The sequence below is a fragment of the Dermacentor albipictus genome, chromosome 2 (genome assembly GCF_038994185.2).
Source record: "Dermacentor albipictus isolate Rhodes 1998 colony chromosome 2, USDA_Dalb.pri_finalv2, whole genome shotgun sequence".
NCBI classification, from domain to species: Eukaryota; Metazoa; Arthropoda; class Arachnida; order Ixodida; family Ixodidae; genus Dermacentor; species Dermacentor albipictus.
Window position 1 is genome coordinate 22,655,051 of NC_091822.1, and position 19,397 is coordinate 22,674,447.

Below are 19,397 nucleotides of genomic sequence, written 5' to 3' on the forward strand. Positions count from 1 at the left end.
ACATACTCTGCGAGAATTGATTCATTATTCATAAGTGCACTGGTACTTTACTCTAAACTGGAGGGCTCAAGTTAATATGGAAGCACAAATTTTATTAAGGGGACAAAATGTTGCCGAGATGGTTGCAGCACAGCCTTTTTTTTTTCTTTCAGGCACCTTTTCTACTTGAAGCTTCCATTGCAGTGTTTCGAGACTCTCTGAACCAGCACATAGTGTATATAAATATTGGACACTGATTGGGAACATCACCTAAGTTCATGCCTATCTATAGTAAAAAGATGTAGCACGACCAGACAAAATAATTGAAGGGGGTGGGCTGTATGTAGCAATACTAAGTGTTAAATGGTGCTTTATCCTTTCTCTTGAGTTTTCTGTTTTTGTGCTTTTTATGGATCCTCCGCAGTAACCATGCAAGTGCCGAACTTGAGCTTGTTGGTTTCGTCTCATGGTTGTTACTAACAGAATGGTGTGATAAACGAACAAGGGCTTGGAGGCATCTGTTCACCTTGCTTGCCCCATGGTGCTGCTTTAGAAGCACCGTGAGCATCCAGGCCAACTGGGAAGGGAGGTTTATTGCAATTGATTCTGAACTTTATTGCCACCAAACCAACAGTGCTCTCAATGACAGCTTTTGGACAGTAGAATGCTTGCACCCAGCAAAGATTTAAGAAGGAAGCATTCAGGATGTGCAAAATGGGCTTTTGAAGCTGGCAGCATTACTGAAGGGGCTTTGCTCATCTGCACTCTTTATGGATACACAAAGATGATTTCCTCTTTAAGAGGGATTGTTTCAGGTCGTTACATGGCAACAGTGTTGGGTGTTTAGTAGCTTGTCTTTGCCCACTGTTAATAACCTGTTTCTTCTCCAGTGCCCCTGTGAAGTGTCTACTTTTTGGACACAATGTGCTCTCCATGCATGCATGCATTTTTAGCTTGTAAAGATGTCTATTACCCCTTGCCTCAAGCTGGTTCTTGCTGATGTCACCCAAGAAGGCATTCGGGAGTATGGCAATGTACACTTACAAAACACTGTTGATACCAGTGAAACCAAATTAATGGAGCTGCTGTTCTTTTTTTGTCCACTCCATCCTTGTTAGTTACAATGAGTAATGTCCGAACAGAGGGCATGTGTAGTTGGTCGTGCATAGCCTGTGCACTAAGACTTGTTGGCATGTTATGACCTTAGCACAGTGTTTATATGTAAAAACCTTCTGATGTGTTGACTTCCTTCTCTTTATCATACTTTGCCTGATGGAGCCAGCAAGTGGGTCAACCAGATGTTCAACAGGCTTCCCACTAGTTTTCCCAGAGTCTCCTTTACCAGGGTGCTGCTCATAGATATCTGTTTTCTTGACCTTGCACTGCACTTCAACCATGGCCACACCTACTAAACCTATAGCATGCGACCAAAAAAGTGATGTACATCATGTTGCTCCAAACTCGTGACATGTGCGACAAGGCCTTGAGGAACACCCTCATTTATTTACGCCCTCATCATACTGTACGAAGCTTCGCATGATAAGTGCGAGAATTAACATCTGCTGATTTTTCAGTGTTATTCCTGTCCAGCTTGCAGAAAGCTATCCTGAGTGTTTCAAAAGCAAATGACCACTGCTGGACAAGAAGTGCTTAAAATAAGGGTCGCTATAACCACTTATGTCACACGAGTTGAAGAAGGCCACTGAGTATACAGGCGGTTTACTTCATATCCAACAAGCTTGGTTCTCCCTTTGCTAGTGAGTAAACTGAACTTGCCCCGAATACCTGCCCCTTGCCTGTGACAAACTATGTGCCAGATGCTGTGTCCCCTGCAAAGCTGAAGATATGTACGAGATCCTGACACCCTGCAGCAGCTTCTACACTAGGCAGACAGGCTACTATAAAAATGACTGCCTTTACTAATATGCTAATAACATGAAAACGGGCAAAAATTTGGCTATTCATTGGACCCAACTGCAGGTGCCACTCTTCCACCAGATGTGTGTTCACAGAAACTGGAGCTATACAAATGCAGATAAAGGCAATGATGTTTGAAAGTAGTAGAGTTGAACTATATTCTGCACAATCAGTGCTACCTGCAGCACTGGTACCTTATAGCCACAATTCATGGCTGCACCACCATGCAAAGGCACTATTGAATTATTAACTTCTATTATATTTATGGTGGCCGTATATTGCAATTGCATATCCATATTGTGTGCAATATCGTTAAATGTTGATTATGATAGCCGTTCCTAATCTGAAATGCAACAAGAGCAAATGTAGGCAACAAATTGCAATTCAAAGAGATAAAAGACAACCAGTGCACAGGATAAGTGACAGGCTTCCTTTTATTGAAAAAGAAATGTGACATGTGTCATGCCACCAGCAGTGGGTAGCAATCCTTCAAGCTTGGGTGACAGGCAAAACTTAGCGAAATGCTACAATCACGCTGTAAAACGGCCTTGGACACAAAAAAACGACATCATATTGTACAGAATGAAAGGGCAAGACTCCATCTAAGAACAGTCTATGGCACCACATACTTGAAATTGTGTAAAATATGTTGACATGCCCTACCCATAAAGAAAAAGCAACAAACACAGAAAACACGCCCTAAAATGCAATGTGCAGAGTTTGAAACCAAGAAAAAACAACCCGAAAAAGGTTTCGCTAAGTCTTTCAACGATTAAAATTGTCAAACTGTCTCATCACTTCTTAATGAACCTGCACAGCTGAAAAGGAAGGAAAGCCCAATAGCAGGGCTGCAGGAAATGTCACCGAATAAATATACTTTGCTTACCAATGATACCTGTGGTTTAGTTGTGGTCTGTGTATAAACTTTTCTTGTTTAGAATGGTTTAGCGGATAGAGAAAGAATGACCAGAAGAGCACCAGGTATATACATATTCTACGCACAAAAAGCCACTGCTTTCTTTTTTCTCTCTACTACTGTTCATGAGTAATTAAGTGCCTTAATAGCACTGCTAACATCCTACTGCAAAACACAAAATTAGGCAAGTTGTGGCATAAAGAAAATTGCAGTTTCACTCATAATGTAAAACAATGATGCAGTAGCTGGTGAAATATGCGCAGGAAGCTTACTTCATGTAGTGTTCGTTGAAGTGAACACTTGCCAATGCAAGTCGGTAATCTCCTTCAAAAAGTAAAACAAGTAAGAGTCGTATTTATTTGTGGGAGTTGTGCCTCCCAGTGTTGAAGTGGAAAGACTTGGCTTTTCTTCCTCCTCTTTCATATCCGGACTTGGACACTGATCTACACCAAAACAACCCTTTAGCTTCTTACTGCTGAATTCGTTTTGGTTTTCTCAAATCTATATTTGGGCTACCCATTGCTAGGTGTCACGCTTTGCTTGAGGAAAACAAGACACCAACAGCTCCATCCAGTAAATCTGAGAAGCCAAGCACTAGAAGAAGATTAATGAAGCAGATGCACCCAATCATTGTCACCACATATAAAAAAGAAAATTTAACATAGGACTGCCTTTACAAGTGGGAAGGTGATGTGTAAGAACTTGAAGGTGTGGATGCCAGCTCTATATACAGTACGCAGACATTAAGCAGGTGTTAGCCAATCATGGCACCTGTTGGCTAGATCACGCTCTCCAGGATCAGTATTCACCACGCCTGTACCTTCAGCAGAGTGGCTGAAATGTAGAATTGTGGATTGCCATTCTTTTGATCGTATGCTTAAATCCTCGGAGCACAATGAGAATTTTATTTGCAATTATCTAGCAAGAAATTTGGGAATTCCAGTGACAACACCAGTAGACATCAGAACAACCAGGAAAGTTAGCCCATAGCAGCTATTGCTGTAAAAAAAAGAAGGCTGGCATAAGCACAAGAATTGAGATTGGCATACTAAATTCCTTTGTTCTGGTAGTGGTCCACTACTTGGGTGCTACAGTTAATTATCTCCGCTGTAACTGGACGCAATAAGAGTTCTTTAATTATACACTCGCCCACTCGCCACCTCTCAGGTCGCCTAAGTGGACATACTATGCTGGCTGATAGCGGCCCCCTCCCACTTTTAGTACGCTTCACCTCGTAACTAAAATGTACTGCGGCGAATAAACCGTACATTTGTATTGAGTGAATAAACAAATGTTTTTTACAACAGTACAGAAATAAGAGCGCACCATGCATCATTCTACCACACGAAAGCGCGTCGCAACATACGGTAGCTGATTCACACAGCCCGTGTAGCCCTGTTATCAGTCGTAAAGGGTATTATGGGTAATTCAAAATTTCAGATGCACATATGTGTTTATGTTTACGTTCGCACTCCTTGCGTAATAAGACTCCCAGAACTTCCACAATAGAAGGTAATTTACAACACACAAACGCAAAGAACACAGAGATACGTCTCGTTTTCAACTCGGCCGTCATGCAAATGACATATAGCGCGGAAAAACGTGAACATGCTGTGTGTTAGCGTCGTAAACTTCATACTAGGCAAGGAGCTAGCACACCACAATCCCGCGACAGCCGCTAATGAGACCAAGACGGGAGCACATGTCTGTGAACGCGCAAACGGAGCCCCTAAGCCACTCTGCTCCTCCGCCACCCCCGCTGCACGGCTGCACCACTCGTTTCAAGAACAGCACACCAAACACACATTCAGCGCTGAACAGTGGGCGGTCGACGCAGTTGCATTTACATGACTTGCAGCGAGCAGCACATCCCTCGATGTCCGTTAAGCAAAGTCGGACACGGCGACGCCACATTGCGGTTCGCAGAACTTCGCTGCCGAGGCGCTAGGCCACTTCGATATGTCAATTGTCACCACCTCCCAAGTAACCACGGATATCCGTGGGACGTCCACCATAAGTCCCAACGTCCACCCATCCGGATATCCAACACGGACGTCCGTGGGACGTACAGGAGAAGTCCATATCCTGTTTGGATGTCCGAAGGACATCCCACCGGGATGTCCATGGGACATCCCATTTTGAACGTCCGCTGGCTGTCCATAAATAAGCATGTCCAGGATATACACTAGTGAGTTATATATAAACTAGCATAAATATATTGCCGGAAATTTTAGTTTTTTCATATTATATTTGTTTATTTTTGTTCTCTATCGGACACAATTCATTCTTTTTTCAAAGCAAAATAAATATATTTCGAACTTGATATAAGTTCTGCCCACTTTAACATCGTAGTATTAAAATACGATTTTTTTTATATCGGTGGGTCATACAAACAGTTTGTAGTTTGCTTTAAAAAATGGTCCCGACCTCCGAACATGTAATTGGGACGCTATGTAGGTTCAGGTTTATCATTGAAACAAGAAGTAAAACACGATGTTGGGCTAGTTGGTGCATTGTATTAAGAAAAAACCAGCAAAAAAAAAAAAAGACGGACACAGGAAACTTACACAAGACAGGCCCCTTCCAGCCTCTTTCCTGTCGTCTCGTATGTTTCCTGTGTGCGCCTGTTTTTGGCTGGTTTCTTAAAACAGGAAGTAGTCTACAGTGTTCAATTGTGCATACAATAATATCATTATAGGTAACAAAAACAAATCTCAAAGGCTACGCTTTTGGTGGCCGCGTGCGTTGAAAGCGATTACGAAAGCTATAATGCGTCAGAGCCGCCATGCATTGACGGTAATCTCAAAGGCTATGTTTTTCTGGCGCCGACAGCGTTAGCAGAAACTAAAAACTCGAAAAGCAGATACCGAATATTCCCAGAATAAGTAAATATTTCACTGTGTAATAATACACTATCTTCAAAACCTATTTATGTTTGCGTAGATGCACGTGGAAGTGTTAGAACCTTGGCAAAGCAGAACGCTTCAGTCATCCAATCCAATCCAAGCTCTAGCCATCGTCGCCACGCCATTTTTCATTCTGCGATCGTTTTAAGCACGACCTACTGTGCGTGGTTTTAAGGGCAGTGGAGCAGCGTTTGTCACCTACCGTGCCTACCGAAGTCTCCTACTCAGCTACCAAGGTATGACAGCTACATCGATTTCTTTTTTAATTCGTTTGGGTATTGAAATGTGTTTTCTTCACAGGTGCCAGGATGCCTAGACTGCGGGAGAAGCCGCACGCGCGAAAAAGAGCGTCGCTGGAAACAAAGACTATATTCGAGGACTTCGGATCTCGCACCGGCAGCCAGCAGTCAACAGCTCGAGAATTCGCAAGTCTAGAACTGTGCAGTGGCGCGTATACCCCGCACGCATGCATTAACATGTGCGGTCGGGCTGTCCCTGCAAACATTTGTACGCCTTGTGATGCTGGTCGCTTCACCGAGGCGACATCGGAAGTTCAGGACGGTGGTTGTGACACTACGCGCACTAAGGACAATGTGCCTTGCTTCCCTGATGGATATATACTCTACGTGACGCTTCGGATGGTTCACTTCGCTGTGAGAACGGAACAGGATCCCTTAGGAGAGGTCTACGCACAAGTCAATGCGGGTTCTCTGGTAAGCAGGACCCCGGAGTCTACATTTGCTTTAGCTACCGCGGACTCTTCATCGGCGCCCTTTGATTCTCCTGGCAAACAGCTTCTCCTGACTAATGCGCTCATGATTAGAGCTGTAGCCGTGAGTAGCGGCAAGATCGCCTGCTGATCTCTACGAAAATAAAAAGCTCCTTTTAAAAAAGTGAAGAATATATTAGTTGTTTTTATCTACAAGTTTGTTTAATATCGTGAGAATATGGTCACTACGGCCACGGCGGGGACATTGTAAACGAGAGTACGCATTCGATGGCCAAGTGAGTTTTAATAATTGTAAGAACGCACTACGCCACGAGAAAGAGCTATTGTTTAAAGAAAGTGAATAATATATTAACTGTTCTTCACTAATAGTTCGTTTAGCCACGTCAGAATGTCGAGACATTGTGAACGAGAGTACGCTTTTGACGGCAAGTTGACTTACGAGAGCGCACTACGTCGCGAATAACATTTTTAAGCTGCAATACCATTAAGCATGACCGTGTGGCACCCCGCGAATGACATTAAAGTTTAAGGCATTAGCCAGTTAATGTCATTTTTTGTGCCCGTGTGGCACAGTGCTAGTGAAGTGATGTAGTCAAGATTAATTCCTTCACGTCATTTCTGTTGCTTTCGCTGCTTAATAATGCTAATTCTTTTTGCTCTTTTTATTCCATGCTGCATACTCAAATGTCAAAGCAGGGTGGGCAATAAGAATTTTTGTTCTGTTCTCTACCTTGTGTTGTGCTATTGGAATTGCAAGTTTTCTTCTTTATTCGTGTATTTATTTGTTCTTTGAACAGTATGCATATATCTGCTTATTGGTCTTTTTATGTATATGTATAAGGTGACAATAAAGGTTTCATTGTATTTGGAAGTTGGTGTAAGTTTATTTCTCGTTTATTTAAAACAAGAATGCATTCAAGCATTAGACCAATGTAATATATGTAATGGTCGGGTGCTTGAATGTGTCCCGGCCACTATTGTCGCTTCAAGGTATGTGTATAGCTGGAATATCCCCGGGAAGACACACACACACACACACACACACACACACACACACACACACACACACACACACACACACACACACACACACACACATATATATATATATATATATATATATATATATATATATATATATATATATATATATATCCTGAACGTCCCCTGAATGTCCATGCTGGATGTCCGCGTCGGACGTACTACGGATGCCAAAGCGATTACCTTTGGATTTCCCAGGGACGTCCGTCGGACGTCGCCCGGATATCCGTGGTTACTTGGGCTAGGTCTAGCTTCACGTGCAGGTCGTGCGAGGGCGTCAGGGAAGCCGTCCAAAAACTGGAAGGGAATTGGGTGGCTAAGTTCGACGAGCTTAAGGCAGACCTGAGGGAGAAACAGAAGCGGGCAGCACTGCAGGCGAAAGTTGACAATTTCGTCAAGGTGGAGGCGGCCCAGGCCGCGCAGTTAGTAAGGACCGTGGCCGAGCTTGAGGAAGAAAAAGAAAGGAGCGCCGAACTGGAAAGGCGGCTCGACGCGCTGGAGACGCGGGCAGCGGAGAAGGTCGGGTCAGGACAACAAAGTGTTGGCAAAAACTCAGAAAGTAGGGTAGACCCTAAAGGCGAAGTGGGAGGCAGGGAGCCAGAGCAAGCCGTCGTCTGCTCGCCGCCGGTGAAACGGCGTAGTTATAGTGAAGCGACACAACGCGCCCCGAGTGAGGCGACGCTGCAGCCACAGGAAGCTGGAAAGAGCGGCACCTACCTTGAGGCCACGCGGAAAAAGCAGGAGCCCAGGGGACAATGCCCTTTGTCGAGTCAGAATCACGCGGAAAAGAACGCAGGGAAGCAGGGAGATGTAGGAGAGAGTGAAAGGGTGATTATCGCTGGCGACTCGAACATGGCTGGGTGCTCAAAAGCACTGTGTTAGTGAGAACAGATTGTCTTCTAGCCTTCTATGCTTCCGGAACCCATTTCGTAGCTCTCCAAGTACCCCCTCGTTCTCTACCCATGCCTGCAGTCTGTCCTTTATAATCTGCATAACCACCCTGTAAACCACTGACGTCACTGTTATAGGCCGGTAGTTATTTATGTCAGCTTTGTCCCCCTTTCCCTTATATATCATTCTCATCCTACTTAGCCTCCATTCGTCAGGTACTTTACCATCCACTAGCATTTTGCTCACCACCTCCCTTAATGCTTTCTTAGATTTCGGGCCCAATTTCTTTATTAACATAATTGGAATACCATCGGGGCCTGTCCATATGCTACTTGGTACCCTCTTCTCAGCCCTTTCCCACTCTTTTTGTCCAAGCGAAAGCAGTGGGTTCACCGGGCTATCCCTCTGCGACGTACTGCATGTACCATTTCTCTGTTTTGTAAATTTTTCCCTCATCATGGTTCCTATATGCTCCATTGCCTCCTCTCCTTCTAACCGAGTACCTTGACCTGTTACTATATACCTCTGCTCTAGGCTTGTCCTATTACCCAAGGAGTTCAGATGTTGCCAGAATTTTCTAGCTGCCTGTTTATCTTTTTTATTGCTTATTTTTGACAGCCATTGGGACCCTTTTGTCTTGATTTTCTCGTTGATCAAGTAGGATTCTTCCCTTTTGCATTTTATGTAGTTTACCCATTTCCTCGCTACTTCTGCTTCAGGTTCTCCCTTACTTTTGGAATACCTGTGTTCCCTGGAGGCTTCCTGACGTTTCTTTATGGCCTTCTTAACCTCTTCATCCCACCAGCTCTTGAGTTTTCGTATCCCTTGCCTTGTTTTCCTGACTCGCGCCTTACCTAGCTCACGCTCAAATAGTCTCATTAACTTTGGGTAAGTCCAATCAGTTTCAGTACCCTCTGATATTTCCTCTTCAATTTGTTTGGCCGCTATTTCCACTTGGTCTCCTGAGTAAAAAATCACATCTGGCGTTTCCTCGCGCGTCTTTCGTGCTTTAGTTTCCCTCTTAAAACTCAACTTGATACGTTTGTTGTCGCTACCTATACTTCTGGACCCCTGTTCATCTATAATCACGGCTCCTAATCCATCGTACATCCTATGTGACATTAACGCATAATCTATTGTCGAGTGTCGACCCCCTACCTCCCATGTTATGATCCCGTCACACTTTTCAGTAGAGTTACAGACAACTAAGTTAAGCCTCTCACACATATCCAGCAGCATGTTATCTGTGGAGTCTGTGTACCCATCCATATCTTCAACATGCGCATTCATGTCTCCTAATACAATTGCTTCACATCCTTTTCCTAGCTCATTGATGTCCGCTGCTATACAGTCCAATTTTTTTTTCCTCTTTAGCATTTGATCCTGTCCAAAGGTATACAAAGCCTAGAAGTGTTTTCGCTCCTGCTACTTTTCCTTTTAGCCATAAATGCTCCTTGCATTCCTGTTTGACCCTTTGCCAATTTGTATTTTTATGAATGAGTGCTCCAATTCCCCCACCCTTTCTGCTACCCTGCACTCTGTTGCAGTATTCCCCTGCATAATCAGGGTTACAGGGCGGTTGTTCCATGTCCCTAAGATGTGTCTCTACAAACCCATAAACCATTAAGTTCTCCTGCCTTAGTTGTTCTTCGATTTCCTCCCATTTTAGCCTATTTCTGCCACCTTGCATGTTGATGAACCCTACGTCTGACTTAATTCGGCTCTTGCGCTTATTTCTGTCCCCTCTCCTACAGTACCGATGTCTGCGTGTTTGTGGCTCCTGCCTCGAATCGTCCACGCCTACACTGCTTCTTTCAGGGCTCTGGGTCCCTCTAAAAAAGCTGTTGCCTGGCGACCCATCCTGCCCCCTATCCTTTTGCCAGTGGCACCACTGTAGTGAATGCCATCCTGCATAAAAGGCCGGAAGCCGGTCCCGTACACGTCCCTGTTGACCTCCATGACCACAACTCGTTGACCACGCCTCGATTGATTTTTCCCCCGCTGTGGCCATTTGTTGAACTTGAGAGTGTGCGGGGCCTGGTATATGGCGGTGGCTGCTCAGTGTTGCCAGTCAAATCCCGACCTTTGCGGTACTCTGAAATTTTTTCCAGTGACTCTAGTCTGCACACCTCACCTCTTTTTTGCACATTTTCTGACCTCCTGTTGCGAACTTTGCTTTCGTACGTCTCCGTTTTTTGTCGTTTCCCTACATTTCTTCCACCAATCTTCCAATCGCTTCTTACTAATCTGTATTGCGGACGTGTACTTTTCCCCTGCTCTCGCTGAACCCAAGGGTTTCAAGGAGGCCAGTGGGGCCTAAATCGAACGCAGGGCAGATGTCTTCCCATTCTAAGAAAATATGCTCCTTCGTTTCCCTGGCTTTACCGCAGCAAGCACATGCTTCTTCTTCCTTCTTATATCTCGCTTTATAGGTGCGTGTTCTAAGGCCTCCTGATCTCGCTTCGAAAAGTAATGAGCTTTCCTTTGAGTTATAAATATGCATGGAGGAAGGAAATTGAGGAGAGGCCCTACCCCACTGCCCTACCGCCTCCGCGCGCTTTAGGAGAAAGGCTAGGAGTCGAGTGCGGAGGAAATGGCGTAGTAGGTCCTCCTTTTTTGCAGTTTTTTTATTTCTTTGCTGTAGCGGCCACGCATTTCGGGCCACAATGGCGGCCTTGTCATGGTTCTGTGCACACACACGTGTTGCTCCGTAGGTTTCGTACCGTGGCAAAGGCGCCGTGCGGGGAGGTTTGCGTTGGTCTCCGTGTTTTATTGCGCAGCGTTATCTGTACCGTGCTCTCCCGGACGTTGCTGTGGCCAGGTAGGACAGGAGGAACCAAAGTTCGTGAAATGAACGCGCATGCAACGCCGTACGCAATGTACCGCGCCACGGCAATGGCAACGGACGAAGGAGTATCCGCGGGAATTTTGCCCTCTTTGGCGGAATCATGCTAACGTGTCATCGCAGGCCGAAACCGATGCGTTTCAGAATCTGTACAATGAACGCCTTGCGGGTCAGTGATCCTGCTCTTGACAGCGCATATGGTGTATTTGCGGCACGCATACGTACGTTGTGAATGCATAGTTCGTGTTCAGTAACAACTTCCTTTTGTGTTTATTAAAACACATGTTGCTTAACTGTTACTCGTTCCTCGCAGTACTCGCGACAGCACGAAGTCTTTTAAGCAGAGCTCGTTCGAGGTTCATGCACACCTGCACAGGTGCACCTCAATACACGTACTGATAGAGCGTTAAGCAGAATATGTCCATTTAGCTGCCCTCGGCACCGTGCGCCTGCCAGCCGACGCGTTATCCTGGAAGGTGGGAAAGAAGCGGCTCCTGACTTAAGGAACGAATACTCCCTACCGCAGGCGTATCTTATCTGTGCGCTGCAAGAGTCGACAAGGCTGATCCACAGAACGTACGCCTGCGAACATATTAAACGGTTGTGCCATGGTCGCACGTAGGCCGGTTCTACGCGCGTACTGTTCTGCACCGTGCGCCGGCTATCGCGAAACTTTGGTTCTGTGATGCTTTACTTACCGTGGTAAGAAGGCACCTCAGGCCGCAGGCCAGGCACGTACGCAGGATTTCGTTTTTCGGGGGAGGGGGGGGGGGAGTAACCCAAGGTAACTTTTCTATGCAAATGAGGGAGAGGGTACTTTTACTAGTACAAATGCAAATAATGCCCACCATTCGCCATAAAGACGCGTAAACCCGCCAAAAAGAATAGAAATAACGTGTATCTCACAGGTACGCCTGTGAGGTACACCTCTTCATTACTTGGCAAACAAAGAACCACATCAAATAGACTCGTGCATAGAAGATGCGCAGGAGGAACCTTGCCAAGAACAAGTTAACCAGAAAAAGTGCAAAATAAAGATTTCTAGTAGCGTTCTGTGAATGATCTCTGGAAGAATTATAGCGAAAAGTGTATTTGCGGAACAGCCACAGTTCTTTTGGATCCCTCCTTTACTGCTCTACCAAATGCCAAAACCGACTCGTGTTGTTATTTGGGAAGTTGCGTAACGATGCCTGGTCACCAGTCCCGTAAAACCGCGCAGAGCGCAGGACGCTCCGGTTCTAGACGTACTGCGCCCGCCACGGAAGGTTAGAAGCACAGCAGAGAAGTTTCGCAATATACTATTTTCCCCCTTATCTAAGCCATATCGCAGATATATGGTTCCGAGGATCTGCCAGCGTCGCGGAGAGCCATTACTCAAGGAAATAATGAAGCAAAAGGAAAAGTTAAACGCAACTGGCGCTTTCTCCGGCCGCAACTCGTTCCATGAGCATACACACCAGCTCACTATTAAACGAGTTTCTTTCCTAGCCCCTGGATTAGTCTAAACAAAGAAAGTTGGTCTAACGAAGCAACTGCGATGCGCGTTATCGTTGAATAGATGGTGACATAAAATTGTGTTGGGCTTTATAAATAAATTAAAATACTATAATTAAAACAATAAACTACGCCCTGCCTGCTGCAATAGATGGTGACAGCTGCATTAATCTTGAGTTGATCGCGCGGGCACCGAATCGATGACAAAACTGGCCTCACTCCAGGAGACGTCGATAACTACCGCCATCCAAAAGGAGTGAAAAACTTGACATCCATTCGACTCTGTGAAGACGGAATGGCATCGAAAGCTGACGGCAGTCAAAGCTCTCAAACGAAAAGCGAAGTGTTTCACCTCCGTTGCGGGTCGCCTTGAAGATAGTGTAATATCAGGCCAACCCACGGCGGAGGTGAAGCAGGAATCGAGAACTACCCATACGTAGGCCGATCCCGAAGATATTGCAATGCCCACCCACGGTGGAGGTGAAGCAGGCGTTCAGCACCCCCCTCCCCATACGTGGGCCGCTCCCGAAGGTATAGTGCAACACCGGGCCAGCCCTCGGCGGAGGTGAAGCAGGCATTAAGAACTACCCATACATGGGCCGATCCCAAATATATTTCAATACCGGGCCCACCCGCGGCGGAGGTTAAGCAGGCGTTAAGCACCCCCCATACGTGGGCCGCTCCCGAAGACTGTGCTACACCGGGCCGGCCCCTGGCGGAGGTGAAGCAGGCATTAAGAACTACCCATACGTGGGCCGATCCCGAATATATTTCAATACCGGGCCCACCCGCGGCGGAGGTTAAGCAGGCGTTAAGCACCCCCCATACGTGGGCAGCTCCCGAAGACTGTGCTACACCGGGCCGGCCCCCGGCGGAGGTGAAGCAGGCATTAAGAACTACCCATACGTGGGCCGATCCCGAATATATTTCAATACCGGGCCCACCCGCGGCGGAGGTTAAGCAGGCGTTAAGCACCCCCCATACGTGGGCCGCTCCCGAAGACTGTGCTACACCGGGCCGGCCCCCGGCGGAGGTGAAGCAGGCATTAAGAACTACCCATACGTGGGCCGATCCCGAATATATTTCAATACCGGGCCCACCCGCGGCGGAGGTTAAGCAGGCGTTAAGCACCCCCCCATACGTGGGCCGCTCCCGAAGACTGTGCTACACCGGGCCGGCCCCCGGCGGAGGTGAACCAGGCATTAAGAACTACCCATACGTGGGCCGATCCCGAATATATTTCAATACCGGGCCCACCCGCGGCGGAGGTTAAGCAGGCGTTAAGCACCCCCCATACGTGGGCAGCTCCCGAAGACTGTGTTACGCCGGGCCGGCCCCCGGCGGAGGTGAAGCAGGCATTAAGAACTACCCATACGTGGGCCGATCCCGAATATATTTCAATACCGGGCCCACCCGCGGCGGAGGTTAAGCAGGCGTTAAGCACCCCCCATACGTGGGCCGCTCCCGAAGACTGTGCTACACCGGGCCGGCCCCCGGCGGAGGTGAAGCAGGCATTAAGAACTACCCATACGTGGGCCCATCCCGAATATATTTCAATACCGGGCCCACCCGCGGCGGAGGTTAAGCAGGCGTTAAGCACCCCCCATACGTGGGCCGCTCCCGAAGACTGTGCTACACCGGGCCGGCCCCCGGCGGAGGTGAAGCAGGCATTAAGAACTACCCATACGTGGGCCGATCCCGAATATATTTCAATACCGGGCCCACCCGCGGCGGAGGTTAAGCAGGCGTTAAGCACCCCCCATACGTGGGCAGCTCCCGAAGACTGTGCTACACCGGGCCGGCCCCCGGCGGAGGTGAAGCAGGCATTAAGAACTACCCATACGTGGGCCGATCCCGAATATATTTCAATACCGGGCCCACCCGCGGCGGAGGTTAAGCAGGCGTTAAGCACCCCCCATACGTGGGCCGCTCCCGAAGACTGTGTTACGCCGGGCCGGCCCTCGGCGGAGGTGAAGCAGACGTTAAGCGCTCCCCATATGTGGCTCCATCCCGAAGTAGTCCAATGATGGGCCGACCCGAGGTGGAGGGGAAGCAGGCTTTAAGGATTACCCATACGTGGGCCCATCCCGAAGATTCCGAAGCGCGCGTTATGGGTTCCCGAGTGCACAGGCGTATGTGCTATTGATCTTGGACCCCTTTTGCACAATCACCAGGATCGGCCCACATTATGATTTTTTTCTGTTAACGGACGCCGAAAAAAACTACAGAAGTTAGTCTTACACTGCTTTCGCTTTAGGAGGCGCCAGAATGTTGACCGCCACTAAATTGATTTGTCGGCGCTTTACGAATGTGTGTGAGGAGTGGTGGCGCGGGCGGGTAGGGAGGGGGGGGGGGGCAAGCCCCCCCCCCCTCCCCTGGGTACGTGCCTGCCGCAGACAATGAATCTGAACCACACGGGCTATTTTACAATCTGAAGGAATTTTTCCATTTGCTAATGAGAGTTTAAAGATGTCTGTGAGGCAACCTGATATTTGTTCTGCGTAACGCCTCAAAAATACATTCTTAAGGCCATCGGGTCCAGCGGATTCTTTAGTGTCCTGTAACTCGCCAGGACACCCTCACGAGTTACACCAATGCCATCCTCTGGTGCAGCCACTGCTTTGATTTCTTATTCATTTAATTCTGAAAGCACCTCGTAGAAATACTGATTAAAATTCTCAGCTATTTCGGCAGCGTCAGTGATAATAATGTCCCTAACTTTTACTTATGTAAGTGAATCTTTGGGTTTACTAAAGTGCAGCCAAAATTTCTGCGGATCAGCTTTTAGAAACTCTGTTAAAGTGTGCGAAAAATATTTAGTCCTGGCGCAGCTAACTTTTGATAATAGGCCACGTTTGATTTCTATAAACAGTGGCGTTGACGTCCCCTGCTTCTTATACGATATCTCTTAGTCTACGCTTAATGTGTATAATTTCACGAGTAAGCCATGGATGTTCCCGCCTTTTTAGTATTTTTCTTTTTGGAACGTATTTGTAATGCAATGCCTCAGCACATTAGCGAACTATTGCTAAGAGCTTTCTACATCATCACATGCAATCCCAACAGTTTCCTCAATATAGTCAATAATCCCCACATCGTCAGCTATACTAAATTCCTTAACTGTAGCAACATCAAGCGCATGTATCTTTGATTTTTCAATCTTCCAGGAAAAAGAAATTAACTTATGGTCAGATATGCCGGGTTCAATTGTAACAGTTCCTTCTCTAAATCCTTCACTAACGAACAGCAGGTCAAGAATTGATGTTGCGCGAGTACATTCAGTAACTATTTGGTCAAGACCAAGAGCAACCATAACATCAAGGATTCTATCGCTCGTATGCGATAATCCAAAAGACAAATTGTTCCAATTTAATAAAGACAATTAAAGTCACCCGTTACAATCACATTCTTGTTTCGTAACAACAACAAGCGATCATAAAATTTACTCAAAAAGCTTTCATCAGCGTCCGAAGCGCGATAAACTGCACACAAATGAAACGCCATTTCCTTCACTTTGATTTTCAAAAAAAAAAAGGCTTTCATGCTCAGCAATCTGGCTTTCTACGTCAACATCGACACAGGATTTAACAACCACAGCAACACCATCTCCTCTAGATCCTCGGTCCCGCCGATATAACTGACAACCTGGTGGGACTATGTCATCGTCACTGATTTGGTCGTGCAGCCAGGTTTGTGTTATGACACACATGTGCGGATCCAAAGAGAGCAAACAATCTTCCAATTTGTCTTTTTGTTCACAATGCTTTTTGCATTGAATGAAACTAAGCGCACATCGGACGTATCTGGCCATTAACTTTCTGATAAGGATGTGATGTTGCGTTCTATCAACGTTCTAGAGTTTAGAGCAGCATCATATTTATAGTACAGCCAATCGATCTTCAACTTGTCATAAACCAACGAAACCTTACTTCCAGCCTTTTTTTTTCATGTTTTGCAGTTTGCCGAAGATGCTTGCGTTTGCAAAACGTTTCAGCGCAGTAGTCATTTTCGATTCTAATGTTTTTTCCCTTTAGTTTAGATACATTGCTTCAGACTGCTTGCTTTTCCCTATAGCTCTGAAAGTACATTATGGCAGGGCGATTAGAAGAACTTTTCCCGTCTATGGATTTGAGCTACAGATGAACACTGCACTACCAATTTAGCAGAAAAGAGATCATCGAAAACTTTTCTGCGCAAGTCCGACTCTGATTCAATAGGATCTTCCTTTAGGCCAAAAACAATTAAATTTGACCTACGACTTCTATCTTCTAAATCTTCGAGTCTGGCCTGATGCCGTGTATGTGCATCCTGCATACCATTCAAAGCTTGATTATGTTGTCAATTTCATCTATTTTCATCTGCAGATCCTTTATGTTTGCCTCTATGTTATTCAAGTGATCACCAAAGTTCTCCAATTCCCCTTTCTGTTGCCTCTAAACGAGACCTAATGTCGTTCTGCCCCTCAATGAGTGTCTCAAACATCTCATCAACTGTTGGGCCTGGATTCATTTCTATATCTCCACAAACAAGCCGCATACATGAGCAATAGCAGTTATCGGCACAGCTTAGACATGTGCGTGGGCACGGCAGGAGAACAAGAAACCTATCGTCACATCGTATGGTGCACACATAACTAATCTGTACCAGGAAAAGAGGTAGCATTTTGAGCACATTGCCCGCAGCGCTTTCGCCGTGCCCACTGAATATTCCTTATTGGCTTATCTGTTAATTTAAACATGATTATGTTTTTCAATATTTGTGCGCAGCAGCAGTCCCTCAAATGAATACCTAGGTCCCCTGATAATATTTTTGTGTCATACATTTCCATATGGCCTATAAGACGCGCCACAATCCAAAGGAATTTCCTAGACCACGTTTTCAGCGCCCTGTACATGCTTATCGCGATTATTCTCAGTACACACAGATTCCCTCTCTCCTTTATTAGCCACTCTGCACATATTACAGCGAAGCTGTGCATGGCTAGGCTGTGATGAAAAATGTGTCCACGGTCAAGAGCCGTGTAGAATGGGAAAAAAATATATAGCCGTCTATGTATGAGTGTGTTACAAGTCCCGCGTGATGTTATCAGTCGCGATGGTCATTCTGAATGTTATCTTATCGACAATGTTATCGCGCATGACTTTCATGGCCATATATAAAACGTGCAATGGCGGCGCGCCTTCACTCCCATTGGAGAGTCGAAAAGTATGATACAACGCCATAGTTTACCGACCAATCGTCGACTTTAACGTCGACCTAGCGCGCCCCGACGGCAAGTGTATTGTATCCATCCTTTTCGAACGGTTTGGAATTGAGAGCTACACAGACGTCAATGTGCCGACCAGGCTTCACCGGTCGTGTATAGATTCCAACTTTGGGGGGGAAAGTGTGCTGCATAGCACTACAACTGATCGCGGTTTACAACAGCGACCACAGTGCTATGGTCCCTGAAGTAAAGAATTATACAAAATAAAGACGATAACAACAGCGAAACTACGTCTTTCAATGCATCAATATTCAATGAATGTAGCAATAACGATTTAAATCAGTATAAGAAGCTAGTGCTGACAGCGCTTATGACTTATTCCTCGATGCCTTCACTCATGTCTATACCAAGCAATTAGTTACAAAATTAAAGAGGTTACTAACACAATAAGAAAACCGTGCATATCACGTGAACTCTATACGCGTATTAAAGAAAAGCACAAATTATATAAACTATTTATTGATACAAAAGATACTCTTGTTTTTGAGCGCTTTAAGAAAGGCAGAAATAAATTAAATTCTTACATACGACAGGCAAAGCTGAGACAGTACGAAAACTACTTTGCAGCTGCATTAAATCGTCCTGATAAGATCTGGCGTAAAATCTGGTCACTCGGCTTTGGCGTCTCGCAGGTTACAACTCCACATAAAATTACAAGCGATGACATAGAATACTCAGGTAATTGTCTCGCAGAAGATTTTTACCAGCTTCTTTACGGCCGCACCAAACTCCTTAGCAAACACAACGCACATATCTATTGATAGATGTCCCTCATCTTTGTTTCTGGAACCTGTGTCTACAAGTGAAATTTTGTCTACGTTCGGAGACCTAAAGAACGGTGCCTCGTGTGTTGCGGAAAATATGCAGATACGTCCAGTTAAGCACATCATCGACATCATTGCTGCGCCTTTGGAGCACATATACAACTTATGCTTAGAAACCGCTTCTTTTCACCTGAGAATGCAGATTGCTAGAGTAGCTATCATATATAAAAAAAGGTAGCAAAAATGACTTTGGGAGCTATAGACCAATCAGTATTCTGCCCGTCTTCTCAAAAGTGTTCGAGAAGCTAATTCTTAAGCATGTTGAAAGTTTTTTAAATAAACACAGTATACTTTCTGACTGCCAGTGTGGCTTCAGAAAAAAAAAAACCGTTCGACGGAACTTGCTCTCTTACACCAGGAAGAATATATACTAAGGAACTTTCAACAAAAGAACGTCGTCTTGGGAATTTTCTGAGGTAATAGCAAAGCGTTTGACTGCATAAATGATAGCATCTTGTTGCAGAAGCTTGAACGTTATAGAATTAGAGGCACAGCAATATTCTTAATTAAATCTTAAATCTTAATTAAAACTGTATGTCGAGATAAAAAATATAAGTCAACTTTACGAACACTTTCGTCCGGGGTACC